The sequence below is a fragment of the Salvelinus alpinus genome, chromosome 8, assembly GCF_045679555.1.
Source record: "Salvelinus alpinus chromosome 8, SLU_Salpinus.1, whole genome shotgun sequence".
Lineage (NCBI taxonomy): Eukaryota > Metazoa > Chordata > Actinopteri > Salmoniformes > Salmonidae > Salvelinus > Salvelinus alpinus.
The window spans coordinates 45711513-45722061 of record NC_092093.1 but is presented as its reverse complement, the minus strand read 5'-3'; positions in this window follow the sequence as shown (position 1 = coordinate 45722061).

Below are 10549 nucleotides of genomic sequence, written 5' to 3'. Positions count from 1 at the left end.
TAAAGTTAAACTTTAAGATGCATTTAAAAAATAGGGGGGTTTAGGACTTCGCGTTTGTGGTAACTAGTGACGACCCTGAACTTTGGCATATTTCCTTGTTACGATAAGCTACGGCAAATATGGAGGGACGAAATAGATGGGTCTGGTACCGTTTGCATTATACTTCTGGGGAAGGACTGGAGTGCTCAGGAAACGTAATAAACAGCGTCAGTCCCAAATGTAAATGCGCATGTCCAATAATGTCTAGCTAATCAAATAAATAAGGGGCGGCAGGTGGCCTAGTGGTTAGAGCCTTGGGCCTCTAACAGAAAGGTTGCTGGATCGAATCCCCGACCTTACAAGGTAAAACATCTGTCGTTCTGTAGGCCGTCATTGTAAATAAGAATTTGTTATTAACTGACTTGCCCAGTTAAATAAAGGTAAAAACAAACATCTAAACTTTAATTCAAACGTTTGTGTCTCTACTCGGACTGGGGTCCCATGTATCCACCGGGGGGCAGCAGATAGCAGTTTGTGGAGCCAGTCCTCAAAGTGTCATTACATTTACATTTAAGTCATTTAGCAGACGCTCTTATCCAGAGCGACTTACAAATTGGTGCATTCACCTTATGATATCCAGTGGAACAACCACTTTACAATAGTGCATCTAACTCTTTTAAGGGGGGGGGGGGGTTAGAAGGATTACTTTATCCTATCCTAGGTATTCCTTAAAGAGGTGGGGTTTCAGGTGTCTCCGGAAGGTGGTGATTGACTCCGCTGACCTGGCGTCGTGAGGGAGTTTGTTCCACCATTGGGGTGCCAGAGCAGCGAACAGTTTTGACTGTCATCATTTTTTTATGCTCACGTTCTTGCAGACATCAGAACCAGTGCTCTGAGGAGACTCTATTACCGTTCTGCTAGCAGCAGGATATTATGCTGCCAGCATGATTGATGATTTTTTTATTATCAAAATAAGAGTCCCCCGCCCTGCAAAGACATGCATGCCAAACTTGGGGAATATCGATGTTTTAGCACTCGTGCAGTACAACTGTTTTTCACGTTGTGAAGGCCCAGAAAATTGTTAAAGACTCCAGCCATAGACTGTTCTCTCTGCTTCTGCACGGCGCATCAAGTCTGACACAAACAGGCTCCTGAACAGTTTCTGTCCCCAAGACATAAGACTGATAAATAGCTTTTTCATTTATCCTTACTAGGCGAGTCAACAAATTCTTATTTACAAAGACAACCTACACTGGCCAATTGTGCGCCGCCCAATCACAGCCAGTTGTGATACAGCCTGGAATCAAACCAGGGCCTGTAGTGACACCTCTAGCACTGAGATGCAGTGCCTTAGACCATTCAGGAGCATCAGGCTAAGCTAACAGAATGGCAACACAGACTGAGTTGATCCTTGTTTTATTTACATATTTACACTGTCTCTATACACACTCACAGGTCTCTACACACTTTTTACAGTGAACCTTTATCAAACTAGGCAAGTCAGTTAAGAACAAATTCTCATTTACATTGACGGCCTACTGGGGAACAGTGGGTTAACTGCCTTGTTCAGAACGACAGAGGTTAACCTTGTCTGCTCGGGGATTTGATCCAGCAACCTTTTGGTTACTGGCCTAACGCTCTAACCACTAGAATACCTGTTGCACATTTACACTGACTCTACACACATTCATATATAATCATCACATACACTGCTGCTACTCTGTTTATCAAATATCCTGACGCCTAGTCACCTTACCCCTATACATATCTACCTCCATCACTCCAGTATCCCTGTACATTGTTAATATGGTACTGACCCTGTATATAGTCACCTTCCCCCTATACATATCTACCTCCATCACTCCAGTATCTCTGCACATTGTTAATATGGAACTGACCCTGTATATAGTCACCCTACCCCTATACATATCTACCTCCATCACTCCAGTATCCCTGTACAGTGTTAATATGGTACTGACCCTGTATATAGTCACCTTCCCCCTATACATATCTACCTCCATCACTCCAGTATCCCTGTACATTGTTAATATGGTACTGACCCTGTATATAGTCCCCTTACCACTATACATATCTACCTCCATCACTCCAGTATCCCTGTACATTGTTAATATGGTACTGACCCTGTATATAGTCACCTTACCCCAATACATATCTACCTCCATCACTCCAGTATCCCTGTACATTGTTAATATGGTACTGACCCTGTATATAGTCACCTTCCCCCTACACATATCTACCTCCATCACTCCAGTATCCCTGCACATTGTTAATATGGTACTGACCCTGTATATAGTCACCTTCCCCCTATACATATCTACCTCCATCACTCCAGTATCCCTGTACATTGTTAATATGGTACTGACCCTGTATATATTCACCTTACCCCTATACATATCTACCTCCATCACTCCAGTATCCCTGTACATTGTTAATATGGTACTGACCCTGTATATATTCACCTTACCCCTATACATATCTACCTCCATCACTCCAGTATCCCTGTACATTGTTAATATGGTACTGACCCTGTATATATTCACCTTACCCCTATACATATCTACCTCCATCACTCCAGTATCCCTGTACATTGTTAATATGGTACTGACCCTGTATATATTCACCTTACCCCTATACATATCTACCTCCATCACTCCAGTATCCCTGTACATTGTTAATATGGTACTGACCCTGTATATAGTCACCTTCCCCCTATACATATCTACCTCCATCACTCCAGTATCCCTGTACATTGAAACTATACAGTAGCTTCTTCCTTTCTCGTGTGTTTGTTCTACCTTGTTATCTTTAGTGCTACATTGATATTTATTACTGCATTGTTGGGTTTAGAGCTTCAGGGAAGCCATTTCACTGTACTTATCCACATGACATTAAAACTTGAAACTTGCTACCTACCACCTTTGAAAAAAATAAATGTGTCATTTATTTTTTTATATTGTATTATTAATTCCATTATTTCTTCTGAAAGTTTACACAAATACTGGTATGTTGAAGGCTATGGTGTAGGCAATGTTTAAATACAGTGGTGGAAAAAGCACCCATTGTCATACTTGAGTAAAAGTAAAGATGCCTTAATAGAAAATGAAAAAAGTCACCCAGTAAAATATTACTTGAGTAAAAGTATTTGGTTAAATAAATAAAGGTTAAATAAAAATAAATTAACTTAAGTATCAAAATTAAAAGTATAAATCATTTCAAATTCCTTATATTAAGCAAACCAGGTGGCACAATTTTCTGTTTTTTTAAATTTAAAGATAGCCAGGAGCACTCTCCAACACTCAGACATAATTTACAGACGAAGCCTTTGTGTTTAGTGAGTCCTCCAGATCAGAGGCAGTAGGGATGACCAGGGATGTTCTCTTGATAGGTGTGTGAATTGGACCATTTTCCTGTGCTGCTAAGCATTCAAAATGTAATGATTACTTTTGTGTGTCAGGGAAAATGTATGGAGTAAAAAGTACATTATTTTCTTTAGGAATGTAGTGAAGTAAACATAAAACATATCAATAGTAAGGTACAGATACCCCCCAAAATTACTTAAGTAGTACTTTAAAGTATTTTACAAGTACTTTACACTACTGTTTTAAATAAATAAAACATATCTAATTGGAATTACTCAATAGGTTTCCTCATTAGCATACAACGTGACGTTATCATTTGTGCTGCTGGCAGAATACCAGTTGAGACGGAGGGGAGACTCGCTGCTCTGAATGTTGTGGGGAAGAGGAGCCGATCGAAGCAGGGAGCGAGACTGAAACTTCTCTCTCGAATACAGCTGTTCTTTAGCAGCCTTTTGAGGGACGCTCAGCGGTCACCAGTGGATTATTTATATACATGGAAGAGAGGACATTTATATGCAATGTTTTACCAGGGTGATAGAAGCTTTTTGTTTTACTTGCTCGCCAAATACATGAACTGAGCGCAGCTTCCGGATGTAACTGTTTAGGGTTTGGGTCCTCTTCTCTCGGCTGGATTTCTGAACTGGTTTATTCAAAAACTTCCATAACGTTAATCATTATCAAGTTTTTTCAGAAGAATGAAGACACCCAGATAACAAGGTGAGAATCCATGCTGAATTAAAATACAGGTATTCTGTCCAACAAAGTAGCAGTTGACATTATGCAATATCCATATTTTATGTAATGTTTTAGTGAGTCAGGATGAAAATCCCACCTCCCAGACAGTGTTTAGTTTGGTAAACTGACCCTAGATCTCACAGCTCTCTCTTCACAACCTATGGACCAGTTAACCATGTGTTGTCATTGGTGGTGGGATCCTCAATCAACTGCTGTCCTATAGGGCTATCCCCTCTCCTTACTGAGAATGGTCTACCCCTAATGAGAATGGTCTACCCCTAATGAGAATGGTCTACCCCTAATGAGAACGGTCTACCTCAATGCTCCTCACAGGTCCATGTTGACTACAATGCTCCTCACAGGTCCATGTTGACTACAATGCTCCTCACAGGTCCATGTTGACTACAATGCTTCTCACAGGCCCATGTTGACTACAATGCTTCTCACAGGTCCATGTTGACTACAATGCTTCTCACAGGCCCATGTTGACTACAATGCTTCTCACAGGCCCATGTTGACTACAATGCTTCTCACAGGCCCATGTTGACTACAATGCTTCTCACAGGCCCATGTTGACTACAATGCTTCTCACAGGCCCATGTTGACTACAATGCTTCTCACAGGTCCATGTTGATTACAATGCTCCTCACAGGCCCATGTTGACTACAATGCTTCTCACAGGTCCATGTTGATTACAATGCTTCTCACAGGTCCATGTTGATTACAATGCTCCTCACAGGCCCATGTTGACTACAATGCTTCTCACAGGTCCATGTTGATTACAATGCTTCTCACAGGTCCATGTTGATTACAATGCTCCTCACAGGCCCATGTTGACTACAATGCTTCTCAGTTTCTGTAGTGGAGGACATGTTGGGCTGATGACAGACTGGTAGGATTCCAGTTGAGGTAGTTTAATGCTGCACAGGACAATACAACCTAACAACATGGCTGTGACTTCACTAATGAATGATCAGAGGAGGACAGGACTACCCAGGACTACCCAGCAGCACCGTCATCCTCACACAACAGCATGAACTTGTATGTATATAGCTACATCCACAAGGCTCATTGCTAACACAAAACCCACATAATCTATACAGTAAACATCCAAACAACCACAGCTCATATAAGACACTGGTGGACATTATACAATACACTGAAATGCTAAATGTCTGAAATGAGATGACAGAAACAACAGGCTTACAGATGCTAGCTCGCTGTAAAAACACTATGTAGCATAACAAAGACAAGTGTGTCCACAATACATGAAGAGTGAGAAATATGAACTCACATTTCTGAAGGGCGCACACTGGCCTTGGCTAAAACAAAGAATGATAACTAAAAAAGGTCATCACAGGAGATGGCTGGAACTTATTACTTTGCTTGTGTACTTTCTCTAGTTACTTCCGTCTCCTCAGTTAGAGATCGCCCGGCGTGCTCTGCTCGACATCCCCGGTGGGTGGAGCTACAGCTCTCCTATGATTAACTCATATTTACTCTCAATAGTCTTTCGTACAACAGGGATGCTGGTCCATGATGACTCCAATGCTTCCTACAGTTGTGTCAAGTTGGCTGGATATCCTTTGGGTGGTAGACCATTCTTGATAAACACGGGAAACTGTTGAGCGTGAAAAACCCAGCAGAGTTGCAGTTCTTGTCACCAACCAGCGCCAGGCACCTACTACCATACCCCGTTCAAAGGCACTTAACTATTTTGTCTTGCCCATTCACTCTCTGAATGGCACACATACCCAATCCATGTCTCAATTGTCTCAAAGCTTACAAATGATTCCATAACCTGTCTCCTCCCCTCATCTACACTGATAGAAGTGGATTTAAGAAGTGACATCAATAAGGGATCATAGCTTTCACCTGGATTCACCTGGTCAGTCTGTCATGGAAAGAGCAGGTGTCCTTAATGTTTTATACACTCAGTATAAACATTCAAAAGGCATCACACCAAAGGACTAAGAAACTGACCTCTTATGGCAGTGAAGTGCAATATTTTGATAAATATTTCAATAAAGCTTCCAGTGTATTCAGGTCATGTGATTCAGCCATGTCTTCTGTACTTCCTCATTCCAAGAGAACCCTCTCCAGCGCAATGGTACAGCACTTCGAGATATTAGCTGATGTACGAAGGGCTATATAAAATAAACTTGATTTGATTTGAATGGTGCCCACATGCTGGATCGATGAATTTAGGGACAACATGTAATTACTCATAACTATTTGGTAATATCATGAATAGACTCGGGGACTAATATTTATTGAAATATATTTCTGTGTAATTACTATGAAGTTGGTGAAGGGAATTTAATGACATTTTTCATTCATTTCAAAGGTCCGCAACCTTAACCTGGGACAGTCACACCATTGAACAATTGTCACGTTTGGTTCAAAATTGCAAGAATACAAAATGATACACTGCATGAATCTACTCATTATCCACGTTAAAAACAAAGCTTTTAGTATTATATCACAATTTTAGCCAATTTAAGTTAAATAATATTTATGTTTGCCATCATGGACAAGAAAAGTCAGGTCAACTACCCAATACACAGTACATATCATATTGCACTTTTATATGAAATTACATTTAATTATACATGTTAGATTCCCATGCTATAGAGATTGTACTGGTCCAGACAGTGGCTCATGACAAAGAGCAGTATGTACGTACTGTTGGTAATGGCTGACTGGGCTTTTGATTGGAGCTTGTTCAGAATGGAATCCTCCTATAGGATGACAAAGCCTCAAAACAGGTATCCTGTTGATCTGTTGTACATGTATCATGTCGTTAGGCCTAATAAATCAAATGTCTAAGACTACGATGTGTCTATCTTTCTTACATGTTGTTTGTTAGTAATAACAATAAGCCATTTTCTTTTTGGCTCCCACAGAAACCTCACTTTTTTAAAACTGATATTTTATTTAATAATTTGAAAATACATTTAAACATCTAATTAAAATCTACTAGACCTACATTATTAGCAAACAATTACCTAAAAGTGTGTTAGTTAATTGCAGTGTTACAAAAGCAACAGTTTTGTAACAGCTTAACTTCAGCATGTGTGTTATAAAACCTGAAGCAGCCAGCGTCAGCCCAGAGATGTGTGGCGCTAGCCACAATAAGGATTAGCCACAATCGTAGAATTTGCGGTTCACCTTCAAAATAAAAGTCTCACATTGAAACTGATCCAAACGGATACAACGAGTGGAACGATGCCATATTTGGACTAGATAATGATAAACAACGTTGGAATGTTATATAATACAATAATTAATACATTTGACAACAGTTAAATCCCACTGTGGAAACATTAAGGACACCTGCTCTTTCACACAACATTTTTTTTTTTGTTGGTATTATTATTTTTATATCACCTTTATTTAACCAGGTAGGCCAGTTGAGAACAAGTTCTCATTTACAACTGCGACCTGGCCAAGATAAAGCAAAGCAGTTTGACACAGACAACAACACAGAGTTACACATAGAATAAACAAGCATACAGTAGAAAAATCTATGTACATTGTGTGCAAATGTAGGGAGGTAGGCAATAAATAGGCCCTAGAGGAGAAAATAATTACAATTTGGCATTAATACTGAAGTCACAGATGTGCAGAAGATGATGTGCAAGTACAGAAACTGTGGTGTATGAGGGTAAGTAATAATATGGGGATGAGGTAGTTGGGTGGGCTATTTACAGATTTGACAGCTGATGCTTAAAGTTAGAGAGGGAGATATAAGACTCCAGCTTCAGTGATTTTTGCAATCTGTTCCAGTCATTGGCAGCAGAGAACTGGAAGGAAAGGCGACCAAAGGAAGTGTTAGCTTTTGGGATGACCAGTGAAATATACCTGCTGGAGCGCGTGCTACGGGTGGGTGTTGCTATGGTGACCAGCGAGCTGAGATAAGGCGGGGCTTTACCGAGCAAAGACTTGTAGATGACCTGGAGCCAGGGGGTTTGGCGACGAATATGAAGCGAGGGCCAGTCAACGAGCATACAGGTCGCAGTGGTGGGTGATATATGGGGCTTTGGTGACAAAACGGATGGCACTGTGATAGACTGCATCCAATTTGTTGAGTAGAGTGTTGGAGGCTATTTTGTAAATGACATCGCCAAAATCGTCAGTTTTACCAGGGTATGTTTGCCAGCATGAGTGGAGGAGGCTTTGTTGCAAAATAAGAAGCCGATTCTAGATTGAATTTTGGATTGGAGATGCTTAATGCGAGTCTGGAAGGAGAGTTTACAGTCTAGCCAGACATTATTTGTAGTTTGTAGTTGTCCACATATTCTAAGTCAGAACCGTCCAGAGTAGTGATGCTAGTCGGGCGGGAGGGTGCGGACAGCGATCGGGTTGAAGAGCATGCATTTAGTTTTACTAGCGTTTAAAAGCAGTTGGAGGCCACGGAAGGAGTGTTGTATGACATTGAAGCTGTCTGGAGGTTTGTTAAATGGTAGACATCCGGACTCAGGTTGACATCCATTAGCTAACTAGCTACCAAGCTAAAAACGACATGCCCAGCAGGCTAACGTTAGCTAACTACCAAACAAGGGCAGGGGCGCTACTAGGTTAGCTAGCTAACGGCTGCCTATGATTAAACTAGTTATCCGATCGCTAAGTAACGCGCTCGAGAATTAACTTAGTAACGTTAGCTAGCTATCCATTTTCCTTACGACACATACTACTTCCATTCCTTCGCTATGGAAATAACCATAATGGTTAGTAAAAACATGGCTAACGTGTTATCGTATCGGCCGAGCAAGCTAACGTTAACACAGTGTCCAAAGAAGGGCCAGATGTACACAGAATGGTGTCGTCTGCGTAGAGGTGGATCAGGGAATCACCCGCAGAAAGAGCGACATCATTGATATGTACAGAGAAAAGAGTCGGCCCGAGAATTGAACCCTGTGGCACCCCCATAGAGACTGGCAGAGGTCCGGACAACAGGCCCTCCGATTTGACACACTGGACTCTATCTGAGAAGTAGTTGGTGAACCAGACGAGGCAGTCATTTGAGAAACCAAGGCTATTGAGTCTGCCGATAAGAATGCGGTGATTGACAGAGTTGAAAGCCTTGTGGGAACTGTGGGAAGCATTGGAGTCGACATGGGCCAGCATCCCTGTGGAACGCTTTTGACACCTTGTAGAGTCGATGCCCTGACGAATTGAGGCTGTTCTGAGGCTAAACGCGACTACAACTCAATATTAGGAAGGTGTTCCTAATGTTTGATATACTCTGTGTATGTACAGCCTTACCAATGGATTGTGCACCCATGAATTGGAGTATCGGGCTTCTCAGTGAGTACGGTTACATGCACACAATAATGTGATTATTGTGGATAGTCAGATTAATATAATAGTTCGTTTTAAAACCTTTTATATGTTTTGCAAGAAGAACGATTTCCTTAATAATCAAGTTTACATGACACATCTGAAATAAGTCTACCTGATGGGACTTTTGATAAATGCAGAAAATCGCCAATGAAAATAAACGATTTGCCACAGTGACAATGTTATTTTTGGGAAGCGTATTGATTCTGGGACTTATAAAGTTTGTGGAAACTACTTCTACTACGTTACATGTAGTTGTTCTGAACTCACTTCACACTAAAGCAGGAGGCTCTCGCGGGAGGCTCTCGCGGGAAGCTCTCGGCTGGTGCTACAACAGATGAAATACGCAGATTAAAGTGTTTACATGTCGTTATAATTAGAAATATTGCTCAGAAAAGTGTTTTAATCGGCGTATGCTTACTTTGATTTTGACCTTACATCGATTAAGATAAACAGAGTAAGATGTTTATGCAATGACTCAAGCGCAATCTGCCTACTGCTACATTCAGTTTAATATCTAAATATTACTGTGCATGTAAACGTACACAGTGACACCTACAGATTACAATTCCAAAGAGTCTCCACAAATATTAGTGTCGTAGCTCTTATTGCAGGACGTTGACTGTGGGGAAATCGCCTTCCCAGTCAGTCTATTGTGTGTATTGGACATTCATATTGGGCTCTACAGCCTTACCCTGTTTCATGGGTGGTCTCAGCCTACTGAGTGACGCCCACAGAACACAACTGTGTAGAGTTTACATAAGAGCCATGACACTAATATTTATGTAAACTCTTTTGAATTGTAATCTGTGGGTGTCACTCCACAGGCAAGGCTGTACAGCCCAATATGAATATCCAACACAAACAGTGTGTGTATGTCCCCAATTCAATTATGCAGTCTAATACATCCAGTGGGATTTTAAATGTGTTTTTTTTTACTGGTTTGTCAAATTGATTAATTATAGTATTTATTTTTAAGTTGTATAATAACATTCCAACTTTGATGAGCATTATCTAGCGCAAATATGGCATTATTCCACTATTTGTATTATTTTGGATCAGTTTCAATGGGGGGGGGGCTTTTATTTTGAAGGCAAACCACACGTTCCGCT